This window comes from Cavia porcellus, unplaced genomic scaffold (assembly GCF_034190915.1).
Source record: "Cavia porcellus strain 051 isolate PalLab524CR breed Dunkin Hartley unplaced genomic scaffold, mCavPor4.1 scaffold_4, whole genome shotgun sequence".
Taxonomy (NCBI): domain Eukaryota; kingdom Metazoa; phylum Chordata; class Mammalia; order Rodentia; family Caviidae; genus Cavia; species Cavia porcellus.
Window position 1 is genome coordinate 106,793,526 of NW_026947487.1, and position 18,077 is coordinate 106,811,602.

Below are 18,077 nucleotides of genomic sequence, written 5' to 3' on the forward strand. Positions count from 1 at the left end.
CCCAAGCATACAAGAGTGATTCCTCATGGAAAATCAATCAGTGTAATATACCACATTAATAGAATAAAGGAGAAAAAAAATCACATGATTATCTCACATGATGTTGAAAAGGCTTTAAACAAAAGCCAACATTTCAAGATAAAAATCAATCAGAAAAATAGAAGGCATTTAAAAAACTAGTCAGTGGTGAAGAACTGTGACCCTCAATCAGGATGAAAGCCCTGTTTCAATTCCCTAACTCCTGGTAAAGTACAGGTCACCTAAATCTGCTAGTGCCTCAAGCAGCTTTCCAGAAGCAAAAGAAGGTCCCTTGGAAAGGCAGATATTCTCATATGGAATCTCATATGATCTCTAGAAACTTCATCGTATACAGCCAAGAACTCAATAACAAATGACTAGACATGAAGAAATAGCACAGCATATGAAAATACCAACGGAGCAAGCTGGGAAGATGTCGAACAGTAAGCAGCAGAGTAAACAGCCCCTCTGGGAAAAACAGTCCAGATGCTGGAATACAGCATTCTGGAGAAGACAAGAAGGAAGGAAGTGAGTCCCCTTGACTCAGGAAGAAACTAAAGTGAGAAATGAAGCCCACAGAGAGAATTAAAAAAAAAAGAAAAGAAAGAAAAACTTAAACAGAAAAAGGAGGGAGTTGGTGGCACTTTCAACCAGAACTAGAACCACCATGCAAGAAGTGCTGTTGGAATCTGGAGATGCACGGTCACAGCGAAGCTGGAAAGCCTGAAGATCTCTCTGGGGAGATGCGGTGGCAAAGGGGAGCAGCGGACCAGAGAACTGCACTGGCTGGTGGTGAGAGTGGGGGGACTCAGTCCTCCCATAGGAGTGGGAGATTGTCCGGAGGCCATTTCAGAGTTGGGCAGGATAAGCTCAGAGCCAGATCTGTAGCTGGCTTCGTTCAGCCACTCCCAGCTCAGAGCAGACTGGTGGAAATTGCTTGGACTGAGTCCTGCCCCTGTGCATGGTCCAATAGCCACTTCTGAGGTTTCCCTAAAGCTATCCCCAACCAACACTGCACACCCCGCACATACTACCGTGGTGAAGACCGCCAGCTTGGAAGGGAGGGGCCAGCCTGCCCTGACCCTGCTTGCACTCCAGTAGCCACCAACAGGCTGGAAAAGCAGCAAACAGCAGAAATCCCTAGCCAGCATGCTTCAGAGTAATTATAACCAATACAGGAAGTGCCAGGGACCCCACTACCCACTTGTCTGGAAGAAACCAGGAACATGACAAGAGGAAGAAGCAAAAGGAAGTCGATGGCCTCCAACCCAAGCAGTGCTGGCCCAGGAGATGTAAACATGGAAGAGATCGAGAGTCACCCACCTGCAGTTTCTGAAGCAACAGCAATTGAAATAAACAACTTCATGAAGCTATAAAAGAACTTAAAACAGAAACACTATTACAGGTAAAAGAAGAAATGAGAAACATAATAAAAGAATTGCTAAGCACCTCTAAAGCAAACACAGATGGAAGAATAGAGGAGCATAGAAAAAGGGGGGAAACCTTCAATAAAGAATATTAAAAAATTTAGAATACATGAAGCAGAATCAAAAAGATTACCAGGGAATTAAAAACTCTATTGAAAGCTGGCAAAACTGCTTGAAAGAAACTATCAAACCTTGAAGACAGGTTTGCAGCTTCGATTGTGAAAGGAAAGATCTCTTAAAAATAACAAGGAACCTGGAAGTGACACTACAAAGGCTAGAAGATGACAAGAGGAACTGTGCCCATCAGCTGCAGGTAGCTTAGAAGGCCATGACACGTTTATACAATGGGAAACTGCTCAGCTACAAAGAAAGAAAACCTTGAGGCTCTTGTAAACAAATGGATACAGCTTGAGATCATGTGCAGGGGTAAAAAGGTTCGGAATTACTTAGGTAAATAGCGGGCTGCCTCCCTAATATAAAAACTAAAGGAGTTAGTGGGATCCAAAATGTACAATACATTCTGTGAAAGTGAAAGGGGAGGAATTGTATAAAAAAGGAAGGCAGTAGCAATTGTTAATCTATTATCATAATTTGAAACCCATATTGTTTTCATTGATCTGTTTAATTTGATTTCATTCTGTTTCAGTTTATCTACTTGTAGTAGATTTGATGGCATGGACAGCGATCCCAAAGATAGCAGGATATATTATGGTAACTAGTTTTGATTTCCTATTGTATTGATATGAAGCCCTGTATTGCGTTCCCTATTTTTCTTGACTGATTTTATTCTATTCTGCTTTGTTTGATAGTATAAAGTCTTATGGTGTAGGCAACTACTTTGAAGACAATAAGATACACTATGATACCAATTTTTGGTTGGACTCATCTTCTTTTGAAGTCCTATAATGTCTCCAATGTTTTGTTTCTGTTGGTTTTGTTCTGTAGTTTTGCTTAATTTTATAATGTCTGATGACCTAAGCAATTCTTTTGAAGATAAAAGGAGGCATTATGTTAGCCATTATTGATCTCCTTATATTTTGTTTTTAAGTCATGTTGATCCTTTTGTTTTGATTGACCCTATTTTTTTTTCTCATTTGGTGTTATTATCTTGAAGTAAAAAAAAAAGAAAGAAAACACCAACAGAATAAAAAGGAAAAAGATTCACAGGACATTTAGACAACAGAGATATTAGACACAGACTTTCAGCATGATTACTTACTGTGTTTAAGGAAATGAATAATATAGATGAGAGTTCAGTGGAGAATTGAAAAGAATTTTTAAAGAAGATTTAGAAAAAAACCTTTAAAGTGGAAAATCAAAACCTAAAATTGATGATGCAGTGAGTGGATTTTCTACTTGATGACAAAGTCAAGTAGAAAGACATCTCACAGGAAGCATGAGAGACAAAAGAATGGCAAATACACCAAAGAACATAAGAATCACCTGAGACATAGAAAGCGGTCTAAGAAATGTCTGTTAGTTTCCTGATGCATTGCAACAAGTTACCTTAAACCTAGAGGCTTTAAAGCACAAACATTTATTTTCCTACAGTTCTGGAGGCTGGAAGTTCATCCCAAGTATCACTGTACTGAGATCAAGGTGTCAGCAGGGCCATTTTCCCCAGAGACCTTAGAGGAGAAGCCGTCCCTTGCTTCTCCCAGCTTCTGGTGGTTGCTGGCATCCTCTACCTGTGCTTGTATTATGCCAAGTGTCCATCTTCATCCTCAGGTCCCTCTCTTTTCTGTGTGCCCAGTTCCTCTGCCTATCTTTCAAGGACAGCTGGAATGGGGCTTAGGACACACTTGTGTAATCTGGAAAAATCCACCTCCAGATTCATGATGCAAATGAACTTGAGGAAAATATTTTTATTTATGGGGCAGGGATACTTTGGGTGTCCTTGGTTCCACCAGTTACAATGTGTATAATTAGAATTCTTTAAGTTAGGAAAAAATGGATCATGGGCAATATGTGGGAAGATAATAGCTGAGATGCATTTCCAAAACAGGTTTTATCAAAATGAAAGTAAATAAATAGTTTCAAGAATCTCTTAAGAACTCCAGCTAGGTTAACAATGGAGGAAACTAAGCATCACAGTAAGACTGCCCAAAAGAGAGATAACAGAATTAAAAGCACCCAAAGGAAAACTATGAAAACGCCTTTAAAAGCAACAAGAATTCTGAACACTGACCTCTCAAAGAAAGCTTTCTAAAGGCAATGAAACATCTTCAGAGTCCAGATATGTACATGCATACACAAATGTATGCATGCTATAGCACAAACACCCCACAAAATTATAAGCAAATTTTTGAAAATTAATTCCATTACTTTCAAGGAAGATTAAAAATTTGAGGCCAGGCTGGGCAACACTGGATGACTCCATCTTGAAATAAAAAAACAATTGTTCTGAAGAGGATGCATATTGGTAGAGGGCTTGCCTAATATTTGGGAGGCCCAGGGCCCCAAAAATGTATGAGAGGCCACGGGAGCGTGACGGAGGCTGCAGATTTCCTTTCCTCTGAGCTCATGGACTAGACAAGAGGAGCAAAGCTTACCCTCCCGAGCTGAGAAAATTTATGGACAAAAGTTATCATCGCAATTAAACAGTGGCAAACATGTCCAAGGAATACTGTGAGGATTTGACCTCTTTATGAATCCTGTGATAGGTGAATCTGTAGAGATGGCAACAAGTGGGCAACAGAACAGTGCTCAACTGGTGGTGATACGACATACTGTCATCATGCTGGAAGCCTTGGAAGGGTTCAGTGACTGACTGTTCGGCAGAGATACCCAGGGTCCTCCTAAAGTGCAGTTTTCACTGACTGAAAATTGAGCCATACATATTTTCATGTTAATTTTCTGTTAAGTTTTCGTAATAGTGAAAAAATATGGGAGCGATGATATTTTTAGACAGCCCCAAAATGGGAGAATTTTCTCCAACGAATTTTTCATCAAACTATTGGAACAAGCAGAAGACATCAGTTCATATAGAAGCTTGTGGCTTGTTGTATGAAGATGGAGGAAGTGATGAAGGATGACATGGGGCACAGTGACACAGTGGGAGAGGACACTGGAGAAGCTCCCATTGGTTGAAGCAGGGAACAGGTGAGCTTCAGGAAGGATTCTAATACATTGGATCAAAGTCCTCAAATATGTCTAAACCCACAAGATCCTAGTGATTCTAAAACATCAACAGAAAACCAATTGGCCCACTGCTGAAGGATAAGAGGGAACAAAATCATATCTTAAACATTGGATAAGGAAGAAACATTGCTTTAAAATAGCGTGTTCCATGTCAGTGGTGGCAAACCTATGCTGTGTGCCATAGCAGGCTGTTTGCATCACTGAAAGTCCTAAAAGGTTCTCCATCACTGTTCTATATGCCCTGTGCCTCTGGGCATTTAAATGGGAGAGCAGGGGAGGCAACGCTATGGAATCTCCCAGGTAGTAAAGAGAAGGAGAGGCTAAAATTCAGCTGCCACCTGTTTGCAGTCCCTCACAGGATCCATGGTGCAGGCTTGGAGCATCAAGGCCAGCTGACCTCAGCAAAGAGAGACAGCCAGTCCTGACCCTGCCCCAGGAGACGGCCAGCTCCACCTGTACGTGACTACAGATGGACCTGAGGGTGCTCAGGCCTCTGGAGCCAACTCCTCCATAACAGAAAACCCCGAGGACAAGGCGGGCAGGGAGCTGCGGGTGTGTTGCAGCCAGATTGAAGATGGCCAGGCTTGCAGCTGAGTCTGTGTGCAGTGTGAGCAGGGGTTGGTGTTGCAGATGGGATGGATTGGAAGGCAGCTCCAGGGCACTGGCTGGAGGGGGCTGAAGGCATAGAAAGGTCCCTTCCAGAGAGCTCCAGGGCTCAAGTTTGCTCCAGCAGTGAGGTCTGGATTCTGCGTGAGAAGGACACAGAAAGACCTCAGCTGTCTGAGAGGAGTGCCACAGCATGGTAAGGGAACTACAATGCCACTCCTGGTGACTGACATGAATAACTACAGTCCCACGTCCCCATGGCTCATTCAGTGAGACACACACAGCCAGTGTTTCTGAATGAGGATTTTATTGGGGACCTCAGGATCATTATGAATGACAATATTTTTCCATCATCTCCTTAATCCAGGGCAGCGGTGCAGTGATGTGTGCACACACAGCGGGAGTGGAGGGGGAGCAGTCCCTGCTGCCCCAGGACACGATGCCCACCAGGAACCAGACTCCATCTTTGTGGCACACTAGGGAGCCACCACAATCACCCTGCAGAGAGGAAGAGAACCTGACAGTCAGCCTGAAAGGGGTGCTAAGGTCCCGGGTCTCTGGGCTCAGCAGAGGCAGGGAGAGGGCAGAGGGATGACAAGGGTGGGCCCAGTGGCTCTGCCCAAGCACCTTCCATCTGGGTGCCATGCAGTCCAGCTCTGCCATCTACTCCCAAGGACCCAGCATTAGTGGCTTCCCCTGTGGGCCTGGCTGTGCCCTCTCCCATGGGCTGGCATCTGTGTGCCCAGGGCTATGGTAAGGACTGAGCTCTGTGGGCAGCACTGTGTGGGCCTGGCCAGAGGACCCGAATCAGGATGCCAGCCAGCACCAGTGGTGCCTTTTAAGTAAAGGAAAGTGTGTTCAGGGTCCCTGTGTCCCTCCTGGTTCACCCCGACCATACCAAGCAGGGGGAGACATCTTTGCCTTCAGCGCAGATCATCGCGTCACAGAAATGATTGCCCCAGTACTTCTTATAATAATCAGTGCTCACGAGGGGTCGACACCTTGCTGCAGAGTGTTGGGGGTCTTATAGGCTGCAGGGACAGGAGGGGTGGTGTGAGAGCCCCTCTCCACACTCAGATCCTATTTGCCCCCTCCAAAGCCTGGAGAGATGCCCAGCTGGGTGCCCACACGGGGGTGCAGGCAGTTGCTGAGGCTCTTTTCACAAGCTGTCTGTGAAATGTATCTCAGTTAGCCCTCGGTTTACTTATTTGTGGGTTTTTTTTGTTGTTGTTGTTTTTAGCTCCAAAACAATAATTGTATATTTTATAGATTTTATAGGAATTTTTTTGAGCTTGTGAGGTAGGGTCTTGTAAGATAGGGTCTTTCTATGCAGTCCAAACTGGCCTTGACCTCCCAGCAACACTCCTGCCTCTTCTTCCACAGTGCTGGGGTTACAGGCATCTACCACCATGCCAGAATACTTTACAGATTTTTAATTTTAAAAAACCACTTGGATCACATGTGGGGATTCCTGCTGCCCAGGAAGCTCCTAAACCCAGCGATAGCTCCTGCTGTGGAAAGGCCGAGTGACACTCATGGAGACACTTGTCAGGCGCTAGCCAGTGACCACACAAGAGGTCCCAGGAGGGAAGTCATCAGTATCCCAGCGCAGGCATACAAGGGACACCCTCTTGTTGCATGTGTCACAGTTGAACTTTGGGTGCCTGAAAACCTGAGGGAGACAACCACAAGCCCATGAGGTCTGGAGCAGCATGGTAACCCATCTCTGAGGGACAAGCCCCTGTCCTCTGGCCAGGTACCTCTTTGATCTCCAGGATCTGCACATCCTCCCTATCAGAGACCAGGTCATACTCCCCGAGCACCACCAGGTCAGAGGTACTAGGAAGAGAGACAGGAGGAGTTCAGAACACCATGGGCTGCTGACGTCCCCACCCTGCCCTGGAGCTTGGAGCAGAGCCCAGGCCTCCTGCTCTCCTGACTCTGCAGTGGGCGGCGGTGATCACCGAGCATGGGCAGATGAGGATGCCCCCACAGAAGTGGAAGCCAGTATTTGTCTGGGAAGGAAGAAGGGGAGGGTCCCAGCTGCTACCTCGTAACACCCCAGCCTGCCCTACAACCTGCATTGCCCCAATCCGATCTCACCTGCAGGGACACCTGCCAGGGCCAGGAGAAAGGGACAGTATCCACACCACCAACGATCCTGGCCAGGTCCTTCACCTCAGGCTCGATGGCTGGGACCCCACACTCTGAGAGCAGGGCAAGGGAGGGCTGCGGCCTGCAGGAGCAGCTGATCCCCCGGTGCTGTAGAGCCTCTGTTTCCACCTCAGCCCACCCAGCAAGGATCATTATTCCCATTCCACAGCTGACTCCACCTCTGCAAGTTCCCCTTGCTTCTTTTAACCTGCAGCCTGCTGACTCCAGTCCTCTTCCACAGGTGCAGAGGGACACGGCTGTCCCCACCCGGGCCTGTCCTGCCTTAAGAGAAAACAGCTGACCCCTCAGATGACATAGGCTTGACCTCTAGGTGCCCCTCCTGGCTGTGTGGCCTTGGACCAGGCCCTCCAGTGTCCTCAGCTGCTCAGTGGGAGCAGAACAACGCTGACTCCACAGGTCGCTGTGCATCTGTTGGACAGGCGGGAGCAGTGTTTCGAGCTCATACCTGTGACCCCCATCCTGTGTCCTCCAGCCCGGACACTAGGCTGATGGAGTGTGACGTGGCACCGACTCAGAACACAGGCCTGGGTGGAATTCTCCATTCCTGCGCCACCTCACCATTTCAGCATCTACGACCATGTAAGGGTTGGGTTTCTTAATTATAAATAAAACAAGACTTTGATTCCACATCATGAAAGCTCACAGCAAGGAGGTGTGGAATGATCTGGGAGAAGACAGCTGTGCTGGGCGGGCCCTGGACTCAGCAGCTTCTCAGCCCTGTACCGGCCACATACTTGGCCTTTCCCTCAGAGTGTGCAGTGCTGGGCAACAGGCGTCTCCTCTGGGTTCTCTGCCCACAGGAGTGAAGACACAACAAAGGCTTCGGGGAAGATTGGTACTGCACATGTAAAAAGCCCCAATCGTCTGTGTTTATGAAAGGAAAAAAGAGTGAGAGAGACAGAGAGGAGGCACAGTGATCAGCAGAGTGCATTATAGCGGTTCAAAGCAAGAGCTGGGTCTCCATAGCAACATGAACAAATGTAAAGCATTATGAGTAGGAAAAAACACATTATGAAACTCAGGTAGAGAAGATGCTATTTGTGCAAATTTTTAGAATCTTTGTTTATGGATAGAAGTGTGTGTGTGTGTAGAATGCTTGTACGAGCCAACTTAGAATGACACACAGAACTCAGAACAAGAAGGAACAGAGTGAAGCCTTACTTGAACTACATTTCCTTTTATGTGTAAAAAAGAAGTATCTCCTTTGGCTTCCTTGGGTCTCTGGAGGCAGCATGGGTCACCAGCAGCTCTCCTGGAGCACTCAGGAGACTGCACGTCCCTGTGCTCCAACTAACATAGTCTAATGCAGAAACAAGAGCCTCCAGTGTTCCCATCAGGACGGGAAGGATACGGCTTCATCAGGTTGGGCTTAGTGACCTTCTACTCAGGAAGATTACACGGGACATCCACTGGATAAAAGAGACTAGGCTAATTCCTTATATATAAAGTAAGAAATGTAAACAACTTCAAAAAACAAGAAAGAAACAAAGAAAGAGAGAGGGAGAGAGAAAGAGTAGAGAAAATATCTGAATGGACCTCAATGTTTGTACCATCAGGCTGAGACAGGAGGATCTAGGAAGCTCAGGAATTCTGGGACAGAGAGGGCTACATAGTGAGATCCTGTCTCAAAAAATAAAAACAAAATCAAAAGCAACAAAAACTAAATCACTGAAGCAAATTTTCAAAAAGGTATGATCTGCTATATCTCGACATATATACCTAGATATCATCCAACTTTCTATATTTTTAAATATCCTTTTCCTTTGTGTGTGTGTCTGTGTAGTGGGGGTGATGCTAGGAATTGAACCTGAGGTGTTGCACTGAGCTAGAGCCCAGCCCTTATTCATTTCTTAAATTTTGAGAACATGGGGTTTCACTAAGGCACCAATTGCCCAGGCTGGACACTGATTTTTAATCCTCCTGCCTCGGCCTCTCAGAGCCCTCAGCTTACATGTGCCTGGCACCACACATGGCCTTTCTTTCTAAATTTAATAAACAACAAGCTCAATGAGTATCCAGCATGACAAATAAAACCCCTGTCTGACGCCTTATAAGGGCTATAGTCACCTCCTACCCTGCCCACAGATGCATCTGGAGACACCAAGCCCAGCTGGCCCAGCTTGTCTCTCCCACTCCTGCTGCAGGGAGCCAGGGCTGAGAGCCCTGAAGGACCCCTCTCCTGCCTGGTGCCTCAAGGTCCCTGTAGGCACCAGGTAAAGCCAAGAGGCTCACCCATTACTGGGGACAGAGCTCCAAGCTGTCTTGTGGGGCCTGGCTATGGGGATTATGAGGGCTTCGGGCTTTCTTCCTACATTCTCCAGATCTGGTGACCCTAGGTCCCAGCACTTACCATATGCGGCCCCTACAAGGGCAAAGCAGGACAGGAGCCAAAAGAAGACCATTGTACTGCTGTCAGGGGAGATGGTGTCTGTCTGTTTGGGGGCCCTTTTATTTCCCTCAGTATCCCCTAAACCATGCCCTGCCATGAGGGCCTATGTGCCACCTCCCTCTTATCCAGGACCTTGAGTGATAAATGGGGCCAAGTCCCTCTCCCAGCCTGGTGGCTGCCAACCTGGAACTTTCCAGCTCCTTGGAAAAGGACAGCTGCCATGTACCCAAGACACCTTCAGCCTGGCAACACCAAGGACAAGGCCCTGCCAAGCAGGATCCTGGGGCCCGCGGAACTGGCTCAAACAGCAAACACTTGCAAGTGAGGCACAGGAGTCTGATATCCCCAAGGGCCTCATGGGACCCTTCCAGCCTTAAAGGCAGGGATCCAAGGAGCCTGAGTGGTAGGTCTGAGAGTTTTCCAGCACAGATCCAGGACCACTGAATATTGACTGCAAGGGTTGAGCAAAGAGGAATTCAACGAACACTCATTTAAAGCAAAGCATAGGTTGGAGATTCAGCTCAGCGGCATAAGTACCTGCCTGACCAGTGTGAGGTTGTGAGTTCAATCCACAGTACCCCCCCAAAAAAAGCGTTGCTTGAACAATCAGAATTATCCCAGGGGTCACTTTTTCCCTGTACACCAAGCAGTTTGAGTGTGGTAGGGTGAGAATGGTACAGCAAATTTGGGTTAATGAAGGCAAAACAAATAAGCAGCACTCAGAGAAGTAGAAGGAACCAAATTTTATTACCCTGATGGGACCAGAGGAGCTGTGTGCTCCAAAGTCTGAGCCCCAAGCTAGTATAGGAAGTTAATTTTATACCCTCATCTGGTAGGGTTCAGGTCTTTTGTGAATGAATGGAACTTTACAAATACTGCAAATAAAACCAGGCTGGGGTCAGCTTATATCTCTGATGTATCTTGCAAACCTGTTTACAGAAGCAGAAGGAATATAGTGAACTATGAACCAGGACTGTTGGGTTTTCATATATTTGGACAGAAAAGTTCCTCTACAGGAGGATTGCTTGGGCCACAGAAAGTTGAAGCCATGTCGGATATCAAATTCTGTGCAGTGTTTGAGGGACTCTCTTCAGTGACCTTGAATGAAGTCCTTGAATCAATCCTTGAATGAAGCATTAGTTTCTTATACAATGGGGCCTCAATTCCACACCTCAATGCAGGTGATGCACAGCCACCTCTTCCCTCATCCTTGTCGGGCATCCAACTCAGGACCAGCACAAGGAAGCCAGGCACACACCTACCTGTCACACAAGTGCTGTGCGGGGACTTAGTCCACATCCAAGCCAGTGCAGTGCTGCCATAGCTGAACCCCAGAGATGGGGCTCTTTGGAACGGACACTAAGAATTTCTCCTGGGCTGGGGGCTGGTATCCTGTCCAAGGCACTCACCTGGATTGCAAACTCAGCCCCAGTAAAGAATTAGAAGGACAAAATGAAGTGAGAGGAAGACACTTTACTTGCAAAGATGAAAAGGAAGAGGAAGCAAAGGTAAGACAGCTTCACTGAGAAGGGAGAATCAGCACAGGGACCTCTGGAAAGATGGGGGCTGATTGGTCCCATGTTAGTGGCTGTTTTTATAGGGGAGTCAGAACCGCACCCCCCAATCCAGATCTGGCCTTCATTGGATTGGCTTTGGGCAGCTCTGCCTGACAGCATCTTTTCTGGTGGTCTACATGCAGCTGTCTGTCTGTGTGTTTACTTGTCCTTGACCTCACTTTGAAGGCCTGACCTCTGGGGTGAACCCCTAGGCAGCAAGGGGGCGACTTACCCTCGGTAACCTTTGTGCTAGAAAGGGGAGGTGTGGCTATCTATTGTCCTCTCTAATGACCCGAGAGTGGATAATGCAGTGAGCACCGTGAACACACATGTGCATGTGTGTGCACATGTGTGCATAGGTGTGAGTACCTACTGCCTTAAAGCTAGTCGGTCCCCTCTGCTTTCCCTGTATTCTACTGGAGGCAGGGGCAGCTCATCATCTGTGCTGCTGGCTTCTCTGTGTCCTGCCTGGCAGACCTTTATCTGGTCTCCTGGTGCAAGTCTCAAGGCCATTTGGTGCCTTTCTTTTCAGACTTTTCTCTCATTCTCTACCTTATCCTTGATCTATTTCCCAGGGATTTTTCCTAATTTAGTTTGTCTTTATTTAACTCTTTCTAGTCAAGATTAGCTAGAAGACCTAATGAGGACCCTATTCTTCTTTTTCCTGTGTATTCAAAGACCTGCTCCTACACTGGAAGACCTGGCTCAGGCTGCCATCAGCTGTGGGGTTCTTGAGCCCCAAATGGGGCCCCAAACACCACAGCTGGGCTGGGCTTCACCTGGAGGAAGGGGACGACTCTCCCCAGCCAGGTTCACGATGGTTTTCAGAATCTACACCACTCAAACCACAGCACCCCTGGCCTGTGGCTTCCTAGGCCTGTAGCTTCTCTGACCCACAGCCTGCACCATAGCTCAACTCAGCCTCCAAGGATGCCCTGTCTACCTCAGTTTCCCCCACTCACAGGAGATTTGGGGACTCCTCACAATGCCAAACTGCAGAATCAGCCCCTGCGAGCTTTCATGGAGTGGTCTTCACTTTTGACCTCAAAGGCCTGGCTCCTTCTGGGCCACCCTTTCTCAGTCCAGGGACCCCCTTTGTCTGTCAGCCCACTGTCTGTCTCCACACCGTGGTCACAATCCTACAGATCGCCTGGATCCTGCCCTTTCTTGCATAAATGCACCCAGTGTTGTCCTGTTATGCATCTTCCCCACCAGAGATCCTGAGTCGGCTTTTCCTCAGCTCTGATGGAATACCTGAGATAGTCAATGAACGAAGAAGAAAAAATTTTGGCTTGAGGATTCATTTGTTTCGTCCCATGGTTGGCTGACCCAGTTCACTGGAGCTTGTGCCAAGGTGGAGCATCACTGTGGGGCACTGGTGGCCCAGTAGAGCTGCTCACTTCAGGGGCTCTGGGAACCAAAGCCACACCCCAGTGACCCACTTATTTCTTCACACCTCGCCCTCTACAGTTTCTGACACCTCACAATGTAGAGCCACAGTCTGCTGAACAATCCTTTATCACACAGATTCTTGGGGAAATTTTCAGATGCAAAGCTACAGCATGGACGTGTGGACTCTGTCTTAGCCCTACAGGAAGGGGTCACCGGGAGCTGTGGATGTTCATCAGTCTCATTTGACTTCCTTAAGTGACCCTACACTGATCGGTGGTTTGAAACCCAGAAAGGCTCTGTTACCAGGTAGCTGCTTCTAAAAGTGGCTCAGCAAATCAGCATTTCCAGGTTGTGTGTTGTTCTTATCTCCTTCTGGAGTTGGATTCCAGGTTCTTCTCATCTCCAAGAAAGAATTGAATGAAATTAGCAAAAAGGGATGACAAAGTATGAGGGCTTGTAGCTAGATGTCCCTACAAAGCCTCAGGCAGTCATAAGTGGGGCTGTTCAGAGGTGGCTGGTTCTATGGTGTGTGGTGCTCAAGCAAGGATGTGATGCTGGGATCAAGGGTGGACCACTGTCTTACTTTACTCATTCCTGAGACAAAATCCCTGACACCCAAAGTAAAGGGAGGAAAAGTTTATTTAGCTCATGACTTGTGGATGTTTCAGTTCATAATCCCTGGCTCCAAGGCTGAGTGGTGTGGCCAAGGGGCAACAGTCCATGGCAGTGGAAGACAGCAAAAGCAACAGAAGCAAAAATGGAGGAGCAAGCTTCTTTTCCTCTCTTATATTGTATGCAGAATTCCACACTAGAGCAGATGAAGCACTCACACTTCCCTTCCTAGCACTAGACCATGAACCAATAACAAACCTGGGATTCTGTTGCCTGTGAAAAGCCCACCCCATATGACCGCATGAGGCTTTGAGGGGCATCCAGATACAAAGCATAACACACACCCTGATTCTGTGGCATCAATCCATAGCCACCCTAGACAGAATGCAGGTAGAATAATGAGGTTATCGTGGATGCCCTACATGGTATGTGCAGCTTTGCTGTCCCCTTCCACTTGCCATGGACTGTTTCTCCTCTGTGATGCCCGTCGGCCAGGCTACCCTGCCTTGCAGCAGCCTCTACAGACTGTGAGCTAAATAAACCTTTCCTTAATTAACACTAGGTGTGGGATATTTTCTCTCAGTAATGAGAAAAGTAACTAAGACATAAAGTTTCTTTGAAAAAGGAAAAGTGAAGAGAGAGGGAGAAACTGGCTCTGCAGAGTGAGCTTTGGCTCAGTATGCCAGGAAAAGCCCGGAGGAAGGGCTCACCCTGGAGGACGCAGGGCTGGCTGTCGTGAGGAAAGCCATGACAGCAAGCTCTCCTTGGCGTCCGTGTCCTTTTATCTCCCCCACATCTCCAGGAAACCCATGAGACCTTCTACGGACAGGGCGTGAGTGGTGCTGCTAGGATTTCACACCTCGGACTGACATCAAGTCTGGGCCTCTGGTTGAAAAACTGCTCAAATCCTCATGAGAAGTACACGTGCAGGGCTCTGGGGACTGCTCTGGGGTGTGTTCCAGGACCTTGTGATGAACAGGTCACACCTACTTCTGCAGCCAGCTTTTCCACGCTCTAATCTCCTATCACAGTTGGGTTTGGAAACAACCAGGTCTGTGTATCTTGGTTTCAGTGTTTGATGTACTTAAGATCTGTGAGGTTTCCAATATACAAATTGTACTTCAATAAAGTTCATCTTTGACAGAATGATGCTGTGGGTAGAATCCCCCATGGACAGACCTGGGTGAAATGGCTCTTTCACCCTTTTTTTTTTCTTTTTTCTTTTATGGCACTGGGGAAGGCCCAAGGCCTTCACACTGAGCTTTTGTATTTTTTGAGACAGGATCTCTTTCTCTCTCTTTTTTTTTTTTTTTCTTTTTTACCGAATCATTCATTTTCTCAATAATTTTTTGTTGGTGCATGTTTTCAGCACCTAATCATTGCATTCCTTCCAAGGAGTTGGCAGACACACACCAAATATCCTAATTTATTTTACATTCCCTCACCATTCTCCCTCCCCTTCCCCTTGTCTCTTGGTCCCCTTTACATTCAGAAAAGATTCACCTTCCCATTTCTTCTTATCTACTTTTATTTTCCTCTTCACTTATACTTTGGTTTTTCTCATATGAGAGAAACCATGTGATTTTGAAGTTTGTGCGTCTGATTTATTTCCTTAATGTTACGGGTGAGACAGGCTCAGTTGCCCAGGCTGGGCTCCAACTTGCAGTCCTCCCGCCTCAGTCTCCTTCATCTAAGCATTTGTGTTCTGTGGCTCAGAAGATGCCACAGTCTTAACAACACCAGTCCTGGAGGGAGCCGTGTCCAGTGCCCTGGCCCAGTCTGACAGCTCCATGCCGTGCAGGCCCGCTGTTCTGCATAGCCCTCACCCAGGCCTCAGCCCAGGGAGTGGCTAGGCAGGGATGTGGGTCTGGTCCCCTGTCCCTGCCTGGGTGCAACCTGCCCTTTTATCATTTCCAGTGCCGGGCGGGGGGGGGGGGCGGTTCTCCTGAGTCCTTTCCTGATTCACATGTCTCTGGCCTTGCTCTGGAGACTCAGTCCTTTGCGTGAGCCTAGTCCCCAAGTTCCCTGCTTTTAAGGTTTCTTAAAAGGAACTTAAAGAAGGTGACTCTCAGAAGAGGGGACCCTCAGAATGAACATAGGAATCCAATCCTTCTGCTTTGCTGTTAAAGGAAACTGGCGAAGCAGTGTGGAAAGCCATTGGCAATGTCCACGAGCATACCTGCACTGGGATTTTGGCACTGGAATCAAGCAGCAAAGAAAGGCTTCTGTTTGGCTCATGGCTTCAGAGGTTCCAGGCCATGCACAGCTGGTCCAGATGTGCTTAGACCTTTGAGGAGACAGAAGCCTCCTCCATCCATGATAGAAAGCCTGGTAGAGGAGAGCAGCTCAGCTCATGGCAGCCAGGAATCAGAGCAGAAAGGGAAGAGCAGGAGAGGAAGGGGCTGAGGACCAGACCCAGTGTCCAGGTCCCCAACCTGGTCCCCAACCACTGCTTCAGTGGGGCCCCATCTCATCTCCATCACCACCCAGTAATGTTGTCAAACTGTGGTCTCATCAAGGGCTGCACCACTGATGAAGGCAGAAGCCTCAGGCCCCAGTCACTTTCCCAAAAGCCCAGCAAGTGTGAGGCTAGCACGCTGCGGGCTGAGGCAGGAGGACTGCAAGTCTGAGGTCAGTCTGAGCAGCTCGACCAGACCTTGCTTTAAATGAAAAAAGAAAAAGAGCTGGGCATGCAGCTCAGAGAAAGGGCACCTAATAGCATGAGGGAGGTCCTGGTACAGAGACAGATGGATAAAGACAGAGAAAGAGTGAGATAGATAGATAGATAGATGGATATGTAAATAGATCAATAGATAAGAAAAAAAGATGGTCAATTGCATGTGTTTTATAATGACTTAATCTTAATTTTTTTTGATATGTTGAGGCAGGGTTTCCTTATGTAGTTTAGGCTCGAACTTACAATGTAACGCAAGTTACCCTAAACTCAAAACAATACTCCTGCCTCAGGCTCCCAAGTGCAGGAATTACAGGTGTGTGCCACAGGTCCCATACAACTAAAATGTTTTTCCTTAAGTCAAAACAAAATCTAACCTATGAGTAAAAAGCTGACAACAGAAGTTGCTCCTGGAAATGCACAAACTGCCAAAGGGTAAGGGACCTGTCCAGGGAGACAAATATTTTCTTTCTCTCTGTGCAGTTCCCAGTTTCCAGTTTCCAGTACTGCTGAAAGGCCTTGAGCTATAGCCGCTTTATCTGGGTGCGTGGTACCACAAATGCACTCCGTTTACAAAAGAAACAAGTCACCCAGGAAGGGAACATGGATATCATGAGCCCACAGGTCTCATGGTGCCATGGTTTATGTTGGTGGCCCCCAGGCCTCATGTATTTGTGATTGGTTCATTGCCTAGAGCTTGGGTTGGGGGTGTGAGTGCTACACTGGCCCCGGGGTGGAGCCAGGATGTGATTTAATGGCAGGAAGAAGATGTGTCTCACTCTCTTTTGCCTATTTCCTCCTTGCTGTTTGCAGCTGCCATGAACTGCGACCCAGCCATGCTACCCTGCCTTGGAGCCAACCAAGTATGGACTGAGTATGAACCACCAAAAACTGTAAGAAATAAACCTTTCCTTTCCTAACTTTGGGCTTCAGGTATTTTGTCTCAACAACCAGTAACAAGTGACTAAGACACATGGGAACTCACAGGGTTCCCATGCCAGTCCCTGCCTTCTCTCGGGCATGGGTGTGGTGTCAGCCTGCCCCTGCCCATGGGCTGCTTCTGGCTCCTCTGGGGCTGGGACCTGCTAGGCACTGTTAGGGATTTGCACACTGGGAAGAGGCAGCAAGGCTGCTGCCCTTGCTCCCAGTTCTGCCGAGTCCTCTCTGAGCTGACATCTCTACAGTGGTGACCCGGGGAAGATGGCACCCGGCCATGTTCTCCTGCTCAGGCACTGAAGCCACCACAGAATGCAGCATTGTCATCTCATTCCTGAGCCTCGCACCCAGCAGGGCTGAGACCCTGGGGGAGGAGGCAGACACTCCTAGCTGTGCCAGGCCTTGTACCCTGTGCAGGGGACAAGGATGACCTGCCTAGAAGACAATAAATGCTCTGAACAGTCAGCAATGACCTTGCAGGCAGCGGTGTCTTGGTGTCCACTTACACCCCTGTTCATTGAGCATGTACTACATGCCATGAACAGAACAAGCACTTCCCCTGCTCATCTGTCCCTTGTCCTTATACCCACCTGAGGTGGGGGGCAACTGTAAGATCCCCATTTCCTGGATGAGGAAATTGAGTCTCTGAACTCAGTGGCTGAGCCAGCCCTGCAGCTGGACCTGGGGAAGGGGTCCCAGCCATGTAGCCTGGTCTCCCTGATGCCACGTCCTCCATTTGACCATACTGAGGGGGTAGGAGAGGGAGTCCCTTGCATCCCTGCGCCTAACATATATCACACTGTGATGCCTGTGGGGACTCCGGAGCTGGGCCCGAGTCAGGACCGAGTTTTCAGAGGAGGGGTCTGGGGAGCTGGGCCAAGTGTGTGGGGGAGGAGGCTGGGGACAGGAGATGACATCTGGGGTCCCCATGACAATCTTTGCTTCTATCCATTCTGTGCCTGGATGTGGGGTCCATGCTATCCACCCTGTGCTGAGTGGCCTGGCCAGGATCTTCAGTGGTGAGGATGCTGTCCCTGGCTCCTGGCCCTAGCAGGTGTCACTGCAGGTGACATGGGGGCCCTAGGGTGCCACCCAGTGGCAGTTGTGATCCTCCCTCCTTCTGACCCTTGGAAAAAACTTGTGTCCTCTGC

The 18,077-nt window shown here is 48.0% G+C and overlaps 1 pseudogene; it reads left to right on the top strand.

Moving 5' to 3' along the window:
* Nucleotides 1–451: 451 nt before the first annotated feature.
* Nucleotides 452–16,910, top strand: LOC111757420 (small nuclear ribonucleoprotein G-like; annotated as a pseudogene).
* The last annotated feature ends 1,167 nt before the right edge of the window (nucleotides 16,911–18,077 follow it).